Consider the following 23,502-nt stretch of genomic DNA (forward strand, 5'->3'; position numbering starts at 1 on the left):
TAACTATTTGATATCCGCCTGACTGAGATTTACAAGATGACCATAGCTTGCTTCATACCAACAATCTCCGTGGGATCGACCCTTACTCACGTAAGGTTTTATTACTTGGACAACCCAGTGCACTTGCTGGTTAGTTGTGCGAAGTTGTGAAGTTATGCTTGGACCATGGTATTGTGCACCAGTTTGTTGGCGCCATTACCAGGGAGAGAACGAACAACAAATTTTACAACCTCAGAGTAATAATTTTGCATACCAAGTTTTTGGCGCCGTTGCCGGGGATTGTTCGAGTTTGGACAACTGACGGTTCATCTTGTTGCTCAGATTGGGTAATTTTCTTCTTATTTTATTTTCAAAAAGTTTTCAAAAATATTTTCCTCTTTTTCGTTTTTCCCAAAAAAAAAATTTGTATTATGTACTTCAGAATTTTTAAGAATGAGTTCTAGAGTTTCATGAAGCATGTTGAAGCCTGGCTGGCTGTAGAGCCATGTCTAAATTCTTTTGGACTGGGGCTTCCAACCCAACATTATCAAGAGCAAGCTAGTTGTTGCTAATCCATCAGCTGCTGTATGCTTGATTTGTCACTTAAAGCTTGGCTGGCCATTGGCCATGTCTAGTGTTTTAGACCGGAGTTTTCATTGAAAGCTTGGCTGGCTAGTGAGCCATGTCTAATTCCTGGACTGAAGCTTTAGACTAAGAATGCAAGATTCCTGGAATTCATATTAAAAATTTTGGAATCCTTATTTTCTTTTTTCAAATTAATTTTTGAAAAATACCAAAAAAAATTAGAAAATCATAAAAATAAAAAAAAATATATTTCATGTTTCTTGTTTGAGTCTTAAGTCAATTTTAAGTTTGGTGTGGTAAAAGCATAATTCTTTTTTTTTTTGTTTTTCCATAACCATTGATGGCATCTAAGGCCAAAGAAACCTCTAGAAAGAGGAAAGGGAAGACAAAAGCTTCCATCAAGGGTCTATAGCTCAGTGGTAGAACATTTGACTGCAAATCAAGAGATCCCTGAGATACCTCAGGGGATACATTTTCACCACACAATTATTGGGAGCAACTAAGGGTGGAACATCAAGAGCACTCCATCATCCTCCATGAAATTAGAGAAGATCAAAAAGCAATGAGGGAGGAGCAACAAAGACAAGGAAGAGACATAGAAGAGCTCAAGGACATCATTGGTTCCTCAAGAAGAAAACGCCACCATCACTAAGGTGGACTCATTCCTTGTTCTTAAATTTTCTATTTTTCATTTTCTTTATGTTAAGTGCTTATCTATGTTAGTGTCTTATTACATGATCATTAGTATTTAGTAACTTTGTCTTAAAGTTATGAATGTCCTATGAATCCATCACCTCTCTTAAATGAAAACTGTTTTAATTCAAAAGAACAAGAAGTACATGAGTTTTGAATTTATCCTTGAACTTAGTTTAATTATATTGATGTGGTGACAATGCTTCTTGTTTTCTGAATGAATGCCTGAACAGTGCATATGTCTTTTGAAGTTGTTGTTCATGAATGTTAAATATGTTGGCGCTTGAAAGAATGATGACAAGGAGACATGTTATTTGATAATCTGAAAAATCATAAAAATTGATTCTTGAAGCAAGAAAAAGCAGTGAATACAAAAATCTTGCAGAAAAAAAAACAAAAAAAAAGAAAGAAAAAAAATGGCGGAAAAAAATAGAAAAAGAAAAAGCAAGCAGAAAAAGCCAAAAGCTCTTAAAACCAAAAGGCAAGAGCAAAAAGCCAATAACCCTTAAAACCAAAAGGCAAGGGTAAATAAAAAGGATCCCAAGGCTTTGAGCATCAGTGGATAGGAGGGCCTAAAGGAATAAAATCCTAGCCTAAGCGGCTAAACCAAGCTGTCCCTAACCATGTGCTTGTGGCGTGAAGGTGTCAAGTGAAAACTTGAGACTGAGCGGTTAAAGTCAAGGTCCAAAGCAAAAAAAGAGTGTGCTTAAGAATCCTAGACACCTCTAATTGGGGACTTTAGCAAAGCTGAGTCACAATCTGAAAAGGGTTCACCCAATTATGTGTCTGTGGCATTTATGTATCCGGTGGTAATACTGGAAATCAAAGTGCTTAGGGCCACGGCCAAGACTCATAAAGTAGTTGTGTTCAAGAATCAACATACTGAACTAGGAGAATCAATAACACTATCTGAACTCTGAGTTCCTATAGATGCCAATCATTCTGAACTTCAATGGATAAAGTGAGATGCCAAAACTATTCAAGAGGTAAAAAGCTACAAGTCCCGCTCATCTGATTGGAGCTATGTTTCATTGATAGTTTGGAATTTATAGTATATTCTCTTCTTTTTATCCTATTTGATTTTCAGTTGCTTGGGGACAAGCAACAATTTAAGTTTGGTGTTGTGATGAGCGGATAATTTATACGCTTTTTGGCATTGTTTTTAGTATGTTTTTAGTATGATCTAGTTACTTTTAGGGATGTTTTTATTAGTTTTTATGTTAAATTCACATTTCTGGACTTTACTATGAGTTTGTGTGTTTTTCTGTGATTTCAGGTATTTTCTGGCTGAAATTGAGGGACTTGAGCAAAAATCAGATTCAGAGGTTGAAGAAGGACTGCTGATGCTGTTGGATTCTGACCTCCCTGCACTCAAAGTAGATTTTCTGGAGTTACAGAACTCAAAATGGCACGCTTCTAATTGCGTTGGAAAGTAGACATCCTGGGCTTTCCAGCAATATATAATAGTTCATACTTTGGCCGAGTTTAGACGACGCAAAAGGGCGTTGAACACCAGTTCTACGCTGCAGTCTAGAGTTAAACGCCAGAAACACGTCACAAGCCAGAGTTGAACGCCAGAAACACGTTACAAACTGGCGTTCAACTCCAAGAATGACCTCTCCACGTGTAAACTTCAAGCTCATCCCAAGCACACACCAAGTGGGCCCCGGAAGTGGATTTATGCATCAATTACTTACTTCTATAAACCCTCGTAAGTAGTTTAGTATAAATAGGTCTTTTTACTATTGTATTAGACATCTTATGATCTTATGATTTTTAGTTCATCTTTGGATCATATTGATCACGTTTGGGGGCTGGCCATTTGGCCATGCCTGAACCTTTCACTTATGTATTTTCAACGGTAGAGTTTCTACACTCCATAGATTAAGGTGTGGAGCTCTGCTGTTCCTCAGGAATTAATGCAAAGTACTACTGTTTTTCTATTCAATTCAACTTATTCCGCTTCTAAGATATTCATTCGCACTTCAATATGAATGTGATGAACATGACAATCATCATCATTCCCCCACGAACGCGTGCCTGGCAAACACTTTCGTTCCACCTTCGATTGAATGAGTATCTCTTGGATCTCTTAATCAGAATCTTCGTGGTATAAGCTAGATTGATGGCGGCATTCATGAGAGTCCAGAAAGTCTAAACCTTGTCTGTGGTATTCCGAGTAGGATTCAGGGATTGAATGACTGTGACGAACTTCAAACTCGCGAGTGCTGGGCGTAGTGACAGACGCAAAAGGAGGGTGAATCCTATTCCAGTATGACCGATAACCTCCAGATGATTAGCCATGCCGTGACAGACCATTTGGACCATTTTCACAGAGAGGATGGGATGTAGCCATTGACAACGGTGATGCCCTTACATAAAGCTTGCCATGGAAAGGAGTAGGACTGATTGGATGAAGACAGCAAGAAAGCAGAAGTTCAGAAGAACGAAAGCATCTCTATACGCTTATCTGAAATTCTCACCAATGAATTACATAAGTATTTCTATCTTTATTTTCTATTTATTTATTATTTATTTTTGAAAACTCCATAACCATTTGATATCCGCCTGATAGAGATTTACAAGATGACCATAGCTTTCTTCATACCAACAATCTCCGTGGGATCGACCCTTACTCACGTAAGGTTTTATTACTTGGACGACCCAGTGCACTTGCTGGTTAGTTGTGCGAAGTTGTGAAGTTATGTTTGGACCATGGTATTGTGCACCAGTTTGTTGGCGCCATTGCCAGGGAGAGAACGAACAATAAATTTTAAAACCTCTGAGTAACAATTTCGCATACCAAGTTTTTGGCGCCGTTGCCGGGGATCGTTCGAGTTTGGACAACTGACGGTTCATCTTGTTGCTCAGATTAGATAATTTTCTTTTTGTTTTATTTTCAAAAATTTTTCAAAAATCTTTCAAAAATTTCTCATCTGTTTTCGAAAATTATTCTAAATTTTTAAGAATGAATCCTAGTGTTTCATGAAGCATATTGAAGCCTGGCTGGCTGTAAAGCCATGTCTAAATTCTTTTAGACTGGGGATTCCAACCTAACATTATCAAGAGCAAGCTAGTTGTTGCTAATCCATCAGCTGCTGTATACTTGATTTGTCACTTAAAGCTTGGCTGGCCATTGGCCATGTCTAGTGTTTTGGACCGGAGTTTTCATTGAAAGCTTGGCTGGCTAGTGAGCCATGTCTAATTCCTGGACTGAAGCTTTAGACTAAGAATGCAAGATTTCTGGAATTCATATTAAAAATTTTGGAATCCTTATTTTCCTTTTTCAAATTAATTTTCGAAAAATACCAAAAAAAATTAGAAAATCATAAAAATAAAAAAAAAAATATATTTCATGTTTTTTGTTTGAGTCTTGAGTCAATTTTAAGTTTGGTGTCAATTGCATGTTTTAAAGTTTGCATAAAATTTTTGAAAAATTCATGCATTCATAGTGTTTTTCATGATCTTCAAGTTGTTCTTGGTAAGTCTTCTTGTTTGATCTTGATGTTTTCTTGTTTTGTGTCTTTTCTTGTTTTTCATGTGCATTTTTGCATTCATAGTATCTGAACATGAAAGATTTCTAAGTTTGGTGTCTTGCATGTTTTCTTTGCATATAAAATTTTCAAAAATAAGTTCTTGATGTTCATCATGATCTTCAAAGTGTTCTTAGTGTTCATCTTGACATTCATAGCATTCTTGCATGCATTCATTGTTTTGATCTAAAAATTCTCATGCATTGAGTCTTTTTCATGTTTTTCTCTTTCTTCATCAAAAAAATTCAAAAATAAAAAAATATCTTTCCCTTTTTCACTCATAAATTTCGAAAATTTGGATTGACTTTTTCAAAAACTTTTAAAATCTAGTTGTTTCTTATGAGTCAAATCAAATTTTCAATTTAAAAATCTTATCTTTTTCAAAATCTTTTTCAAAAATCAAATCTTTTTCATTCTTCTTATATATTTTCAAAAATTTTAAAAATATTTTTCAAAATCTTTTTCTTAATTTTATCATATTTTACTTGTTAAGAAAGATTCAAACTTTAAGTTCTAGAATCATATCTTGTGATTTCTTGTGAATCAAGTCATTAATTGTGATTTTAAAAATCAAATCTTTTTCAAAACTAATTTCAATCATATCTTTTCAAAAATATCTTTTTATCTTATCTTTTTCAAAATCATATCTTTTTAATCCTACCTTTTCATATCATATCTTTTTCAAATATCTTTTCTAACTTCTTATCTTCTTATCTTTTAAAAATTGATTTTCAAAAGTTGTTTCAACTAACTAATTAACTTTTTGTTTGTTTCTTATCTCTTTCAAAGCTACCTAACTAACTATCCCTCTCTAATTTTCGAAAATACCTCCCTCTTTTTCAAAAATTCTTTTTAATTAACTAATTGTTTCAATTTTTAATTTTAATTTGATTTCATTCCTAATTTTCAAAAATCACTAACCCCTTTTCAAAATTTTATTTTCGAAAATCCTCCTTCTCTCTCATCTCTTTCTATTTATTTATTCATCTACTAACACTTCATCTCACCCAAATTCGAACCCTCTCTTCCATCTGTGTTCGAATTTTCTCTTCTTCCCTTCTTTACATTACATTCTTTTCTTCTTCAACTCACACAGGGGAACCTCTATACCTGGGTAAAAAGGATCCCTATTATTATTTTTCTGTTCCCTCTTTTTCATATGAGCAGGAGCAAGGACAAGAACATTCTTGTTGAAGCAGACCCTGAACCTGAAAGGACTCTGAAGAGGAAACTAAGAGAAGCTAAAATACAACAATCCAGAAATAACCTTACAGAAATTTTCGAACAGGAAAAGGAGATGGCAGCCAAAAATAATAATAATGCAAGGAGGATGCTTGGTGACTTTACTGCACCTAATTCCAATTTACATGGAAGAAGCATCTCCATCCCTACCATTGGAGCAAACAATTTTGAGCTGAAACCTCAATTAGCTTCTCTGATGCAACAAAACTGCAAGTTTCGTGGACTTCCATCTGAAGATCTTTTTCAGTTCTTAACTGAATTCTGGCAGATATGTGATACTGTTAAGACCAATGGAGTAGATCCTGAAGTCTACAGGCTCATTCTTTTCCCTTTTGCTGTGAGAGACAGAGCTAGAATATGGTTGGATTCTCAACCTAAAGATAGCCTGAACTCTTGGGATAAGCTGGTCAAGGCTTTCTTAGCCAAGTTCTTTCCTCCTCAAAAGCTGAGTAAGCTTAGAGTGGATGTTCAAACCTTCAGATAGAAAGAAGGTAAATCCCTCTATGAAGCTTGGGAGAGATACAAAGAACTAACCAAAAAGTGTCCTTCTGACATGCTTTCAGAATGGACCATCCTGGATATATTCTATGATGTTCTGTCTGAATTAGCTAAGATGTCATTGGATACCTCTGCAGGTGGATCCATTCACCTAAAGAAAACGCCTGCAGAAGCTCAAGAACTCATTGACATGGTTGCTAACAACCAGTTTATGTACACTTCTGAGAGGAATCCTGTGAGTAATGGGACACCTCAGAAGAAGGGAGTTCTTGAAATTGATACTCTGAATGCCATATTGGCTCAGAATAAAATATTGACTCAGCAAGTCAATATGATTTCTCAAAGTCTGAATGGAATGCAAGCTGCATCCAACAGTACTCAAGAGGCATCTTCTGAAGAAGAAGCTTATGATCCTGAGAACCCTGCAATAGCAGAGGTAAATTATATGGGTGAACCTTGTGGAAACACCTATAACCCCTGATGGAGAAATCACCCAAATTTCTCATGGAAGGATCAACAAAAGCCTCAACAAGGCTTTAATAATGGTGGAAGAAATAGGTTTAGCAATAACAAGCCTTTTCCATCATCCACTCAGCAACAGACAGAGAACTCTGAACAAAATACCTCTAATTTAGCAAACATAGTCTCTGATCTGTCCAAGGCCACTGTAAGTTTCATGAATGAAACAAGGTCTTCAATTAGAAATTTGGAGGTACAAGTGGACCAGCTGAGTAAAAGGATCACTGAAATCCCTCCTAGTACTCTCCCAAGCAATACAGAAGAAAATCCAAAAGGAGAGTGCAAGGCCATTGATATAACCATCATGGCAGAATCCAAGGAGAAAGGGGAGGACGTGAATCCCAAAGAGGAAGACCTCCTAGGACGTCCAATGATCAATAAGGAGTTCCCCTCTGAGGAACCAAAGGAATCTGAGACTCATCTAGAGACCATAGAGATTCCAATGAACCTCCTTATGCCCTTCATGAGCTCTGATGAGTATTCCTCTTCAGAAGAGAATGAGGATGTTACTGAAGAGCAAGTTGCCAAGTTCCTTGGTGCAATCATGAAGCTGAATGCCAATTTATTTAGTAATGAGACTTGGGGAGATGAACCTCCCCTGTTCACCAATGAACTTAATGTATTGGATCAACTGAGATTGCCTCAGAAGAAACAGGATCCTGGAAAGTTCCTAATACCTTGTACCATAGGCACCATAACCTTTGAGAAGGCTCTATGTGACCTTGGGTCAGGAATAAACCTCATGCCACTCTCTGTAATGGAGAAACTGGGAATCTTTGAGGTGCAAGCTGCTAGAATCTCATTAGAGATGGCAGACAGTTCTAGAAAACAGGCTTATGGACAATTAGAGGACATGTTAGTAAAGGTTGAAGGCCTTTACATCCCTACTGATTTCATAATCCTAGATACTGGGAAGGATGAGGATGAATCCATTATCCTTGGAAGACCCTTCCTAGCCACAGCAAGAGCTGTGATAGATGTTAACAGAGGTGAATTAGTCCTTCAATTGAATGGGGACTCCCTTGTGTTTACAACTCAAGGTTATCCTTCTGTAAACATGGAAAAGAGGCACAGTAAGCTTCTCTCAAAACAGAGTCAACCAGAGCCCCACAGTCAAACTCTAAGTTTGGTGTTGGGAGGCCACAACCAAACTCTAAGTTTGGTGTTGAACTCCCATATCCAAACTCTAAGTTTGGTGTTGGGGAGTCTCAACAATGCTCTGAACATCTGTGAGGCTCCATGAGAGCCCACTGTCAAGCTATTGACATTAAAGAAGCGCTTGTTGGGAGGCATCCCAATTTTTATTTATCTAATTTATTTTCATTCTTGTTGTTCTTTCATGTTTTATTAGGTTCATGATCATGTGGAATCACAAAATAAATAGAAAAATTAAAAATAGAATCAAAAACAGCAGAAGAAAAATCACACCCTGGAGGAAGGACTTACTGGCGTTTAAACGCCAGTAAGGAGCATCTGGCTGGCGTTCAATGCCAGAACAGAGCATGGATCTGGCGCTGAATGCCAGAAACAAGCATAGAACTGGCGTTCAATGCCAGAAACATGCTGCATCTGGGCGTTGAACGCCCAGAACAAGCATCAGTTCGGCGTTTAAACGCTAGAATTGCATGCAAAGGCATTTTACATGCCTAATTGGTGCAGGAATGCAAATCCTTGACACCTCAAGATCTGTGGATCTCACAGGATCATCTCAGGATCTGTGGACCCCACAGGATCCCCACCTTCCCTCCTCATAATCCTAGATTCTTTCACATCTTCTTCTTCTTCTATTCTTTCTTCTTTTGCTCGAGGGCGAGCAACATTCTAAGTTTGGTGTGGTAAAAGCATAGTTCTTTTTGTTTTTCCATAACCATTGATGGCACCCAAGGCCAGAGAAACCTCTAGAAAGAGGAAAGGGAAGACAAAAGCTTCCATCAAGGGTCTATAGCTCAGTGGTAGAACATTTGACTGCAAATCAAGAGATCCTTGAGATACCTCAGGGGATACATTTTCCTCCACACAATTATTGGGAGCAACTAAGGGTGGAACATCAAGAGCACTCCATCATCCTTCATGAAATTAGAGAAGATCAAAGAGCTATGAGGGAGGAGCAACAAAGACAAGGAAGAGACATAGAAGAGCTCAAGGACATCATTGTTTCCTCAAGAAGGAAACGCCACCATCACTAAGGTGGACTCATTCCTTATTCTTAAACTTTCTGTTTTCGTTTTCTATGTTAAATGTTTATCTATGTTTGTGTCTTTATTACATGATCATTAGTGTCTAAGTGTCTATGCCTTAAAGTAGTGAATATGAATCCATCACCTCTCTTAAATGAAAAATATTTTAAAAACAAAAGAACAAGAAGTACATGAGTTTCAAATTTATCCTTGAACTTAGTTTAATTATATTGATGTGGTGACAATACTTTTTGTTTTCTGAATGAATGCTTGAACAGTGCATATGTCTTTTGAAGTTGTTGTTCATGAATGTTAAATATGTTGGCTCTTGAAAGAATGATGACAAGGAGACATGTTATTTGATAATCTGAAAAATCATAAAAATGATTCTTGAAGCAAGAAAAAGCTGTGAATACAAAGCTTGCAGAAAAAAATTGCGAAAAAAAAATATAGAAAAAGAAAAGCAAGAAGAAAAAGCCAAAAGCTCTTAAAACCAAAAGGCAAGAGCAAAAAGCCAATAACCCTTAAAGCCAAAAGGCAAGGGTAAATAAAAAAGATCCCAAGGCTTTGAGCATCAGTGGATAGGAGGGCCCAAAGGAATAAAATCCTGGCCTAAGCGGCTAAACCAAGCTGTCCCTAACCATGTGCTTGTGGCGGGAAGGTGTCAAGTGAAAACTTGAGACTGAGCGGTTAAAGTCAAGGTCCAAAGCAAAAGAAGAGTGTGCTTAAGAACCCTGGACACCTCTAATTGGGGACTTTAGCAAAGCTGAGTCACAATCTGAAAAGGTTCACCCAGTTATATGTCTGTGGCATTTATGTATTCGGTGGTAATACTGGAAAACAAAGTGCTTAGGGCCACGGCCAAGACTCATAAAGTAGCTGTGTTGAAGAATCAACATATTGAACTAGGAGAATCAATAACACTATCTGAACTCTGAGTTCCTATAGATGCCAATCATTCTGAACCTCAATGGATAAAGTGAGATGCCAAAACTATTCAAGAGGCAAAAAGCTACAAGTCCCGCTCATCTGATTGGAGCTATGTTTCATTGATAGTTTGGAATTTATAGTATATTCTCTTCTTTTTATCCTATTTGATTTTCAGTTGCATAGGGACAAGCAACAATTTAAGTTTGGTGTTGTGATGAGCGGATAATTTATACGCTTTTTGGCATTGTTTTTAGTATGTTTTTAGTAGGATCTAGTTACTTTTAGGGATGTTTTTATTAGTTTTTATGTTAAATTCACATTTCTGGACTTTACTATGAGTTTGTTTGTTTCTCTGTAATTTCAGGTATTTTCTGGCTGAAATTGAGGGACTTGAGCAAAAATCAGATTCAGAGGTTGAAGAAGGACTGCTGATGCTGTTGGATTCTGACCTCCCTGCACTCAAAGTGGATTTTCTGGAGCTACAGAACTCAAAATAATGCGCTTCCAATTGCGTTGGAAAGTAGACATCCAGGGCTTTCCAGCAATATATAATAGTCCATACTTTGGCCGATTTTAGACGACTCAAAAAGGCGTTGAACGCTAGTTCTACGCTGCAATCTGGAGTTAAACGCCAGAAACACGTCACAAGCCAGAGTTGAACGCCAGAAACACGTTACAAACTGGCGTTCAACTCCAAGAATGACCTCTCCACGTGTAAACTTCAAGCTCAGCCAAAGCACACACCAAGTGGGCCCCGGAAGTGGATTTATGCATCAATTACTTACTTCTGTAAACCCTAGTAACTAGTTTAGTATAAATAGGACTTTTTACTATTGTATTAGACATCTTATGATCTTATGATTTTTAGTTCATCTTTGGATCATATTGATCACGTTTGGGGGCTGGCCATTCGGCCATGCCTGAACCTTTCACTTATGTATTTTCAACGGTAGAGTTTCTACACTCCATAGATTAAGGTGTGGAGCTCTGCTGTTCCTCATGAATTAATACAAAGTACTACTATTTTTCTATTCAATTCAACTTATTCCGCTTCTAAGATATTTATTCGCACTTTAATATGAATGTGATAAACGTGACAATCATCATCATTCCCCCACGAACGCATGCCTGACAAACACTTCCGTTCCACCTTCGATTGAATGAGTATCTCTTGGATCTCTTAATCAGAATTTTCGTGGTATAAGCTAGATTGATGGCGGCATTCATGAGAGTCCGGAAAGTCTAAACCTTGTCTGTGGTATTCTGAGTAGGATTCAAGGATTGAATGACTGTGACGAACTTCAAACTCGCGAGTGCTGGGCGTAGTGACAGACGCAAAAGGAGGGTGAATCCTATTCCAGTATTTTCGAGAACCTCCAGATGATTAGCCATGCCGTGATAGAGCATTTAGACCATTTTCACAGAGAGGATGGGATGTAGCCATTGACAACGGTGATGCCCTTACATAAAGCTTGCCATGGAAAGGAGTAGGACTGATTGGATGAAGACAGCAGGAAAGCAGAAGTTCAGAAGAACAAAAGCATCTCTATACGCTTATCTGAAATTCTCACCAATGAATTACATAAGTATTTCTATCTTTATTTTCTATTTATGTATTATTTATTTTCGAAAACTCCATAACTATTTGATATCCGCCTGACTGAGATTTACAAGATGAACATAGCTTGCTTCATACCAACAATCTCCGTGGGATCGACCCTTACTCACGTAAGGTTTTATTACTTGGACGACCCAGTGCACTTGCTGGTTAGTTGTGTGAAGTTGTGAAGTTATGCTTGGACCATGGTATTGTGCACCAGTTTGTTGGCGCCATTACCAGGGAGAGAACGAACAACAAATTTTACAACCTCAGAGTAACAATTTCGCATTCCACGTACGCGCCGATGTGCGCATGTGATTTTTAAAAGGAAAATGTGACCAGCGATTTCAGGGGGGTCCCAGGCCCAGTTTTGGAGGGAAAAGCTTAAGAAGACCAAGGATTAGGAGTGTTAGGACAATTAGTCATAATCATAGATATTTTGGGTAGTTAGTTACATTTTGTTTTTAGAGAGAGAAACTCCTACTTCTCTCTAGGATTTCACTTCCCCCATTGCAATTCTCCTTTGATTTCTTGGTGAGATCCATTGCTAATTCACTTTTGCTTTGATACAAGTTGTAGATCCACTCTTCTTCTACTCTTAATTGATGCTCTTTTGATTCAATCTCTTAGATCTAGATTTGTTTGACTTTGTTACTTTGAATTTGGATTAATGAATTGTGGAATTTTATTCAATTGTTTGATTGTTGATGATTGTTTGGATTAGATAGCTTTAATTCAATTTTCTTCTCTCAATTACATCATATTTTCTATAATTTCCTACCAATTGTTTGTGATAATGACAACCTTAGCTATGGAGTAGATTTCTCTTACTTGGCTTAGGGGTTGAGTTATTGGAGACACTTGAGTAGTGGATATCAATTGTTGACTAGGAATTGAGGATTGCTAATTGACTTGGAATGCACTAAAGCTAGACTTCCCAAGGGTGAGACTAGGACTTGTGACTCAAGTTAGTTACTCTCACTTGACTTTTCTCCATTGTTAAGGGGTTAAGTAAGTGAAGCAACAATCAATTCTTGTCATAATTGAAGGAAACTATAATAATGGAACTTCCAATACTTATCCCTAGCCAAGACCTTTATTTCAATTAATTGTTGTTTACCTTTGATAGTTTGAATTCTAGCACCAACTCTCAAAACCACAAGAGATTTCCTAATCAATGATGTGCATTCTAAAGCAATTCCTAGGGAGAACGACCCGGGATCAACACTCTCGGTCTTAGATTTTAGAATTGTTTGATGCAATATTTGCGCGTTGGTTAGACTATACTCACGATTGGATTCATTGCTAATTTCAAACTGGCATAAGAATATTTCGGTTCATCACTGCTCCCTGGCTGGTGTTTAACGCCAGCAATGCTGCTCATTAAGGGAATTGGACACCCAGCCAGAGCTCCCTAGTTGGCGTTCAACGTTAATAACACTTCATCTAGAGTGTGCTATTTTCACTGCTATGAATTCTGTCTCTGTTCTGACTGTTGCATATGATCATGACTCTAAAAATAACTGAAAGTAAAACAAGATGAAAGAAAATAAATATAATTAATTAATTAAGGTTGGGTTGTCTCCCAACAAGCACTTCTTTAACGTCGTTAGCTTGATGGTTAGCTCCTTACGGAGGTGAATATGGGCTCAGATTTTTGCCCCTTACAGTGAACTTTCTTCCTATCTGATGTTTGAATTCCTTGTACGGCTTAGAATTTCACAAATAAAATCTCGTTGTAAGTATATTCCTAAACCAACAAAGAATCCTCACATGCAAAAATATTGGCTGTCACAAGTACAAACCCCAAATGAAAATTAACCAAAGTATTTAAACCTCGGGTCATCTCACAAGGAATTGCAATGAAGTGTTTAATTATTGGCTATGAAGATGCAAGGGGGTTTGATTTGGAAATTGACAAGAAAGTATAAATGACAAGAAAGTAAAATAACAAGAACTAATAAAAGAAATGAAAAGAACTCTTGGCTAAGACATGAGGAATTGATATCACCATCCTTGTCAACAAACCATATATTGACAATTATGAGGAACTAAGCTCGTTAAGTGTAATTCTATACTTGAAGTATATCAAATGGATTGATAAACATCAATCCATAAGCCCTAACCTAGCTACCAATTAACTTAGTAGTAGGTTAGTATCAATGGTTATCAAATTGACCACCAAGGGTTCTCAAATCACCAATTCAATGAGGCCCAATGACTCAAGGTCACTCAATTCCCTTAGCCTATGCCAAGAGTCAAGAAAACTACTCAAAAACTAGAGGAAACATTTTATCAAACACCTAGTATGCAAGAAAAGTAAACATCATAAAATGCAAGAATTAAAGGAAACCCATAACTAACATAAGCAAGAAATCAACAATAACAATCAAGATCAACATAAAAGAAACATGGAAACATAAAATTGCATTAAAAGGAAATCAAGATCCAACAATGGTTCATCAACACAAAAGAGAGCAAAATAGGAAATTAACGAGAAACTAAGAAGATTAAGACAATAGAATATTAAAATATAATGAGAATTAAAATCAAAACAAGAATTGAAAGAGAAATTTGAGAGTGATTAACCTAACTTTACCCTAATTTCTATCCTAAATCTAGAGATAGGAGAGAGCCTCTCTCTCTAGAATTCTACCCTAAAACATGATGAAGACTAAACTATGACTACTTGGTTCATTCCCCCTTCTATCCTTGGGTTCAATAGCATCAGAAATGAGTTAGATTGGGGCCAAAATAAGCTAGAAATCGCTGGCCAAGTTTTCTTCAAAATGACCCACGCTGATCCACCGATGTGTGCACGTAATGCACGCGTACGCGTCCCTAAATGCAAAGCAACTATAGCAAATTTTATATCATTTGAATCCCTGGATGTTAGCTTTCCAACGCAACTAGAACCGCCTCATTTGGACCTCTGTAGCTCAAGTTATGGTCATTTTAGTACGAAGAGGTCAGCATTGACAGCTTTGCAATTCCTTTATTTCTTTATGAGTTCTCCCACTTTGCATGCTTTTCCTTCATTCCTTCAATCCAATCTTTACCTTCTAAACCTGAAATCACTCAACAAATACATCAAGGCATCGAATGAAATTAAACTGAATTAAAATTGGCAAATTTAAGGCCTAAAAAGCATGTTTTCACTCTTAAGCACAAATTTAGGGAGAATTACAAAACCATGCTATTTCATTGAATAAATGTGAGAAAAGTTGATAAAATCCCCTAAATTAAGTACAAGATAAACCACAAAATTGGAGTTTATCAAACCGCCCCACACTTAAACCAAGCATGTCCTCATGCTAGAATAAAGAAGGACAAGAAAAGGGGTATGAACATTTATTCAATGCAAAGAAACTATATGCACCTATCTATATGAATACAACTAAACGCAAAATGATTCTATTTACTTGATTAAAAGTAAATCAATCTCCAAGAACATATATGAATAAGTAGGGCTAAGATCATATGATGATTCATGAATCCTACCAATTCAAATATCAAAATGAAGTTCAAATAGACTTGCAAGAAGAAAGCTGATGAAAGCCGAGAACAAGGAATTGAGCATCGAACCCTCACCGGAAGTGTATCCGCTCTAGTCACTCTAGTGTATAGGGTTGATCACTCAATTTTCTTCTACTAATGCTTTCCAAGATTTGTTTTTCTTTTAACAATCAACAATTATTCAATGCATGCATACATTCATCATGAGGTCTTATTCATAGGTTGTAATGGGGCTAGGGTAAAGGTAAGGATGTATATGGTCAAGTGAGCTTGAAATTTGAATCTTTGATTAACCTAAACTCTCACCTAACACATATAACAACCTATACAATTCTAATACACAACCTAGCTACCCATAATTCCCACATTTTCACATACTCATGCATTCTTTTTAACTCACCACGCATATGCATTGACTTTTATTGAACTCTACTTTGGGGCATTTTTGTCCCCTTTTTATTGCATTTTTTTATATTTTTGTTTCTTCTTTTTTTCTATTATTTATTATTTATTTATTTATTTATTTATTTTTTTACATTTTTTTCACACATTTTTTTTTCAAAAGTATATACAAACATCAATGCATATGATTTTACATATTTAATGCATAAGCATGTACCCAATTTCTAAAATTTTCAATCAAAAATACAAAATACACTTTTACCTCAACCAATGTCCCAAGTTTCTCATACCCAAATGATACACACCCTCACTAGCTTAAGCTAATCAAAGATCTAAATTAAGGGATATTTATTGTTTTTCACTTAGGGGTAGTGATGTGCTACAATTAAGAACAAAAGGATTAAATAGGCTCAAATTTGGCTAACAATGGTTGATGAAAGGTAGGCTATTTGGGTAAGTGAGCTAAATGAAATGATGGCCACAATCATATAAATTCATGTATACATGGAACAATGGACATAAAGAATCAAACAAATCAAAGATTACAATCATAGAGAGAGAATAATACACACAAGAATGAAAATAAGTCGTTATATGATGTAACCACACAATTAGGCTCAAAACTCACATGCTTGTGTTCTTAGCTCAAAAACCATGTTCCAAAATAAATTCTTCAAGCAAGTTTAACAGAAATTTTTTTTTTAAATTGGTAGGGTGCCCTAAAAACAGTTTCTTGGAAAAGAAATCATCACCCTAACCAAGTGGTCCTAATACAAAAAGAAGTGGTAAAATATATACGAATTCTAACTAGCATGCAACCTATCATGCAATGCAACAACTAACTAACAAAGAAAATCAATAATTGGTGTTGAAAGAAAGAAATTGTTACCCATGGAGATCGGTCGAACGACCTCCTCACACTTAAAAATTTACACCATCCTCGGTGCATGCAAAGAAGAGCGAGGTGGACGGGTTGCTACAATTGATGAGCTCCTTCAAAAGGTTGTGCGGGTGAACTTGTTTGTTGCCCCATTAGAAGCTTTTCCATTCCTTTCCTTCTTGGTTGCCAAGTAGCTAACATGCAGTGAGAACCTTACTCTTATTTGGCATTAGCCGCCGCCTATGTTCTATTTGGTTCGATATCTTTGCTATGGGCTTAATTTTCTTTCCATTCCTTTCCTTCTTGGTGGCCAACCTAAAAGGAAAGAAAAAGAAAGAAAATTAAGCCCATAGCAAAGATATCGAACCAAATAAAACATAGGTGGCAGCTAATGCCAAATAAGAGTAAGGTTCTCACTGCATGTTAGCTACGCATGTAAGTGAGAGAGTAATATAGGCAAATGGCATATCAACTAATACTTGATGCAAGAGTAAAGTCAAAGCATAGGTACATGACATGAAGAGCATGTTGCATCAAGCTTAATCAACAATTGACACAAACAAGATTAGTGATAAGCATCAGAGCATTTGGTCCCATCCTGACTCAATGATGATGAGGTATAAAACCAAGGGATCATGAGTCAGGAAGGACTAAAGCACTAATCTTGTGTGTAGAGTAAATATTACAATTAATGTCAAGCAAGTCATGAAGCACCAAGAGTAACCAAGAAATTCTCAACAATTGGGTAAGAGAATTCAACACCATTATTAAAATAAGAAACTTAGAAAGGAAAATAAGAACAAGCTATGAAAACAAAATTAAAATGCAATGAATAATAATATGCAAATGCAACATATAAAAGAAAATGAAAATAAGAAAAATAAAAAGCTGAATTTTAAAAGAGAAAAGAAAGCATTGATGCCTAGGCATCTTAGGATGGTTTCATAAGAGGATAAGTATTCATTGATGCCTAGGCATCTTAGGATGGTTTCATAAGCCATTTTCATTGATGCATTTGTTTGGTTGATGATAGGTGAAGAGAGGCAGAGGAAGGGCAAGGAAGAAGCAGAGGAAGGGCAAGGAAAAAGTAGAGAAGGCAACGTTGGTGGCCAAAGTTGGCTCACCAATGTTGCCTCAAACGTTGCTAAGAAGAGGAGGAAGCAAGTTGGTGGCCAAAGTTGGCTCACCAACGTTGTCTCAAACAATGATAGAGGAGGACATAGCAACCTTGGTGGCCAAAGTTGGCTCACCAACGTTGCTAGGCAACGTTCTTGGGCTTGATGTGCAACGTTGGTGACCAAAGTTGGCTCACCAACGTTGCTGGCAACGATACAAGAAAGGGTGTCCAATGTTGGTGGGAACGTTGGTGAACAAACATTACCACCAATTTCTTCGATAAAATATTAATTTGAAGTTGGAAAATTTTTCTGTGATGCGTACGCGTCGATGACGCGTACGCGTGAATTTTAGCCAGTCTCGCACACGCATGGGCGACGCACACACGCAAAATGCAGTTTTGACGCGTCCAAGTGGGTGGCGCGCACGCGTGACTAGACGAACGTTGGTGCACCAACGTTTAGTTAAACGTTAGTGACAACGCCCAAAGGGTTTTTGCATGCAACGTTTGACTCAACGTTTTTACGCAAATGTTGGTCACCAACGTTATCACCAACTCCAAATCAAATTGGCACCCATGCAGGTATGAACGTCAAATTGCCAACGTCCTTGTCAACGTTACTAAATTCCACTCCTAACCTGCTTCAACAAAGGCCAAAGCCCACATCCAAAGACTTGAAGACTAAATGGGGAAAGTGTATAAATAGGATAGAATTTGAGTTAGAAGGAAGGCTGGGAAGCAGGGGACCCTAATTGGGAAACCCTGAGAAAATTTTCTTTAGTACTTTTCTTTCTTTTACGTACTTTCTTTTCTTTTTGTTTTGATTGATAAATGATGAACTAAACCCCCATTTCATTAGGGGAGGAGCTCTATTTTAATCCTAATGATTGAATGAACATCTTCTTCTTCTCAATCCGCTTATGTAGCTATAGGATATCTTCTATTTTGATTGAGATTCACTCACACCAGAAGGGGGTTTGAATCTGTTGAATGCTTGTGTGAGCCTCGGAAGGGGAATCATGAGCATTAGAATTAGAGCTCTATCCTTCACAATTCTCTTGACCAACACTATTCGGGAGGAATTGAGGTCTTGAGAGTTTGTGTGGCTTATGGATAAGAGAATGTGCTTAACCTCTTTTCATGACAATTAGATCAAGGAATTGGCAAGATTGATTGTGATTAGAGAGATTGGGTTGCCAAGAAATTGGGATCCAATCAATTACAATCCGCCATAGGTCTACTCATATGATTGAGAAGAAAGTTGAGACCTATTTGATTCATGATGGATTATGATATCTCCAATCCCTAATGAATATTTTTCTTTGATTTTCCTCAATTTAGATTACCATGAATTTGCTTTAATTGCAATTGTTTATTGCTTTCTTTATTCCTAGCACCCAAGTTCCAATTTACGTTTCATGCAATTTAATTTTTCTTGCCATTTACATTTGTGCCTTTACTTTCTTGCAATTTCAGATTCAAGTCATTTACATTTCTTGCAATTTAAGATTCAGCTCATTTAAGTTTCTTGCACTTTACACTTCTTCCCATTTACTTTTCAGCATTCAATTCTTTAGTCCTTTACTTTCTAGCATTTATATTTCCAAGTACTTTACAAGTACTTGCTCTACTTTTATTGTGAATTTACTTTCTGCTCATTAAATTTCACCAAACTAAATATTAGTTTGACTACACTCATCACCCAACTAAAATTGCTTGATCCATCAATCCCTATAGGATCGACCTCATTCTTGTGAATTTTACTACTTGATACGACCCGGTATACTTGCCGGTAGTTTGTGCGGACATAATTTCCTACCATCATTCATCAGAACTTATGCACTGCAAAGTGCATGCAAAGGAACCTCTATGGTCTTTATGTGAGCCTTGGCTTCCTTTGGTTCTGGGATAGAGATGTCTTGGGTGGGTATTAAACACTCAGAGGGTGTGCTTTTACTGGCGTTCAACGCCAGCTCAGTTAGCTCTTTGGGCATTGAATGCCCATGCTGTGCACCCTTACTGGCGTTAAACGATAGTTTCTCTATACTTTTGGGGGTTGAATGCCCAACAGGGGTATCCTTGCTGGCGTTCAACGCTAGCTTCCCTGTGTGTGTGGGCGTTGAACACCCAGTGAGCCCTCACTGGCATTCAGTGCCAGCTTCCCTGGCTAGTTGGACATTGAACACCCAGTGAGGGGTTCCGTACTGGCTTTCAGCGCTAGAATGCCTGCCTGTTTGGGCATTGAACTCCCAGCTAGTGCTCTCTAGCTGGCGTTCAACGCCAGCTCTGCTACCAGGATAGACGTTGAATGCCCAGTGAAGGGTTCCTCACTGGCATTCAATGCCTTCCCAATTTCTCCAGATTCGGCCTCACCCTCCATGGTTATGGCCTTGCACTCTTCTCTTGGATTCACCTTAGTGTTACTTGGAAGAGTTTCAAGAGGAGTCTCAGGAATCCTCTTGCTCAGTTGACCAACTTGTACCTCCAAGTTTCTAATGGAGGACCTTATTTCATTAATAAAACTATGAGTGGTCTTAGAGAGGCTAGAAACCAGAGTGACTAAGTCAGAAAGGCTCTGCTTAGAGGTTTTTATCTTCCATTGAGAAGATAGGAATGGTAGTCTGTTATTGAACCTATTCTGGTTCCTTCCACTTTGATTGTTATTGAAACCTTGCTGAGGTTTCTGTTGATCGTCCCATGAAAGATTAGGATGATTCCTCCATGAAGGGTTGTAGTTGTTTCCATAAGGCTCTCCCATGTAATTCACCTCCTCCATGGTAGGTGATAAACCCTAATTTTGTGGTTTATCTTGTGTAGAATTTGGGGGGTTTTATCAATATTTTCTGCACTTATTCATATAAATTGCATGGTTTTGTGTTTCCTTCCCAATTTTGCTTCATGGTTGAAAACATGCTTCTTTGACCATAAAAATGCTATATTTTAATCCTCTTCTATTATCATTCAATGCCATGATGTGTTTGTTGAGTGAATTCAGAATCTATAGGGCAAGAATGGCATAGAAGATGGAAGAGAAGCATGTACAAGTGGAAGGAACATGAAGAATTGAGCTTTGGAGAATTTACCACGACGCGCACGCGTGGGAGCATGGTTCTAGGATTGGTGCACAAAAGCTGACGCATTCGCGTGGCTGTGTAGAATCCCACCGATTTCTGAGGAGCTCTAGGCCCAAATTCAACTGGATTCTACATGGAAAAGACCCAAGAATTGAAAGGGGAAATGGGGGATCAATCATTTTACACTTTACACACAATTTTAGCTAGTTTTTGGGGTTCTCATGTTCTAGGGAGAGAAACTCTTATTTCTCTCTAGATCTAATTGTATTTGATCTTTCCTTGTTGAAATTCTGAATTGGTTTTGTTAATTTTATATTCAATTACTTAATTTGAATTTTCTAGTATAATTTTGTTTAGATCTTGTGTTTGAATTTGAATTTTCTTGTTATTTCTCATTTTTTTCTCATTTTATGAACTTTGTGGATCTAGAATTTCTATTGTTACATTGATGTCTTCTATGATTAATAGTGTTATTTGAGTTGTTTTCTATTGATAATTGTTAGTGGGTACTTGTAGTTTCCAATTAATTTGCAATTTGAATATGTCTTTTATTAATGCATACCATGTGTTTGATGAAATGTTTCCTTTGATTATGGAGTAGTTTTCTTTACTCTTGGCCTAGGCTAAGGGAATTGGGTAAACTTGAGTCATTGGGTCTAATTGATTTGGTGATTTGAGAGCCGTAGTGGTCAAATTGATACCCATTGACACCAATCTGCTACTTAGTTAATTAGTAGTTGGATTGGGACTTATGAGTTGAGATTGATCAAGCCATTTAATGTACTTCAATCGTGGAAGTAGACATTATACGTACTTCAAGCATAGAGGTAGACTTAATGAGCTTGGTTCCTCATAATTGTCAAGATATGGTTATTAGACAAGGATGGTGATCCCAATTCCTATGCCTAGCCAAGAGTGCCTTTTATTATTCATATTTGAAACCCAAAAATCCCAATTGTTTAGTTCTTATTGTAGCTAGTTTAATTGTTTACTTAGTCTTAGAATAGAAGTAGCTTATATGTTCTCTTGCTAGATTGAAATTTCTCATACTTTGCCTTAGTTACTTGATTTAGTTTCTTGCATTTTAAGATTCCATGCAGGTTAAGTTTAGTAGTTTAAATGCTTACTCATGACTCTCAACCCCGGAATTCTAACCAATATTGATGCACATGTTTGCCCATTCTCTTGAGGACGACCCGAGACCAATACTCTCGGTTACTTTATATTGGGGTTGACTTTGTGACAACCATAATTCTAAATTTGATTGGTAGGATTACATGTTTGTCTAGGACTATACTCGCAACGTGAATATTTTTGTGAAATTCTTTACCAATGATAATCTTCATATCAAATTTTTGGCATCGTTGCCGAGAAATGGTTGCAACATATGCCTTGATATTGGTTATGTGAATATGTGAGTAGTGTAGAAAGTTTACTTGCCTTCAATATTTTGTTTTTAGTTCAGATTTCTTTTTATGCATGAGCAATGAATTCTAAGTTGGATGACTCGGTCCTAATCGAACTCTAGCTTAGCCGAGTTTGATCCTGAGATTAAAAGAACTTTGTTAAATACTCGGCAAGCTAGGCGACGGTTGAGCTACACGACTAGTGCTTCAGCCTCTCTTGAGGGACTTAACGAGCCACTAGACGGAACTGAAAGCAATTTAGAGTCCTCTACTTCTTATTCTTCTGTTGACACTACCGATACATCTTTGCATCCTAGAAGTGAACACTATATGGCAGAGCCACGAAGAATCACCTTGCATGAACAAGGGGCTCTGGATCTTATTCTTCAACCATTGCAAGCTAGGTATCCAAATCTTGATCCAAACTTTGAGTTGAAGAATAGTTTGATTAATTTACTTCCCAAGTATCATGGACTTCCGGGCCAAGATCCCATTAGACATCTAAGAGATTTTCAAGTTGCTTGTTCTACGGCTCGAAGGCATGCTGCCAATGAGATTGCTTCCATGGTTTTTGCCTTCCCCTTCTCTCTTGAGGGGCAAGCAAAAGAGTGGTTCTACTCCCAACCGGATGAAGTTGTGACCGAATGGGATTTGTTGATAAGTGAGTTTTTAGACAAGTTCTTTCCACCGGAGAATGCTGATTACATCCAGAAAGAAATCTTCGGTAAAATGCAAAGGGACCAATAGACCCTATATGAGTATTGGAATCGATTCAAGAGGCTATTGGAATCTTGTCCACACCATGGATTGGACACTCACTTGCTCATTAGTTACTTCATCAGAGGTCTTTGCGCGGCGGATAAGAGATTGCTCACCGCTTCTAGTGGTGGTTCCCTTTCTGGTCCGAGGGTTACCTGAAACTGAAGATCAATCTCGGAGGAGATCTGCTGTTGTGATCAGAGTTGTCGTGCCTGACTTGTTGGATCTGGTGGTGCTGCCGATCCTTGATCACCGGAGGGTGGTGGTACCTACAAGAGACTCTGATGCTTAAGTTAGCACGTGCTTTAGGCAGGTTTTTGTGTAGAATCAGATCATGTGTTATACCTGGGTGCTCCAGTGTATTTATAGTAGAGTAGAGTGGCCTTTAGGATAAGTTAGTTATCTTATCTTATCTTATCTTTAAGGGAGAACGCCTTATCTTTTTAGGCTAGCCGCCTTTAAAATGGGCTGTATTTCAAACCTTAAGAGGTCGGTCGCTCTTGTCTTCAGTCAACCCAGGTCGTATAGCTCGAACCAGGGTATGAACACTTTCCAAAAACAAGACGGCGGCGAAAGCTTGGAGCTTGATAAA

At 37.5% G+C, this 23,502-nt stretch overlaps 1 non-coding gene across 1 annotated transcript; it reads right to left on the bottom strand.

Annotated features, from left to right (window-relative positions):
* Positions 1–6,483: 6,483 nt before the first annotated feature.
* LOC112753293 (small nucleolar RNA R71) lies at positions 6,484–6,591 on the bottom strand. Its single transcript, XR_003177686.1, has one exon. It is a non-coding gene; the product is annotated as a small nucleolar RNA R71 (small nucleolar RNA).
* Positions 6,592–23,502: the final 16,911 nt, after the last annotated feature.

The sequence above is a fragment of the Arachis hypogaea genome, chromosome 15, assembly GCF_003086295.3.
Source record: "Arachis hypogaea cultivar Tifrunner chromosome 15, arahy.Tifrunner.gnm2.J5K5, whole genome shotgun sequence".
NCBI lineage: Eukaryota > Viridiplantae > Streptophyta > Magnoliopsida > Fabales > Fabaceae > Arachis > Arachis hypogaea.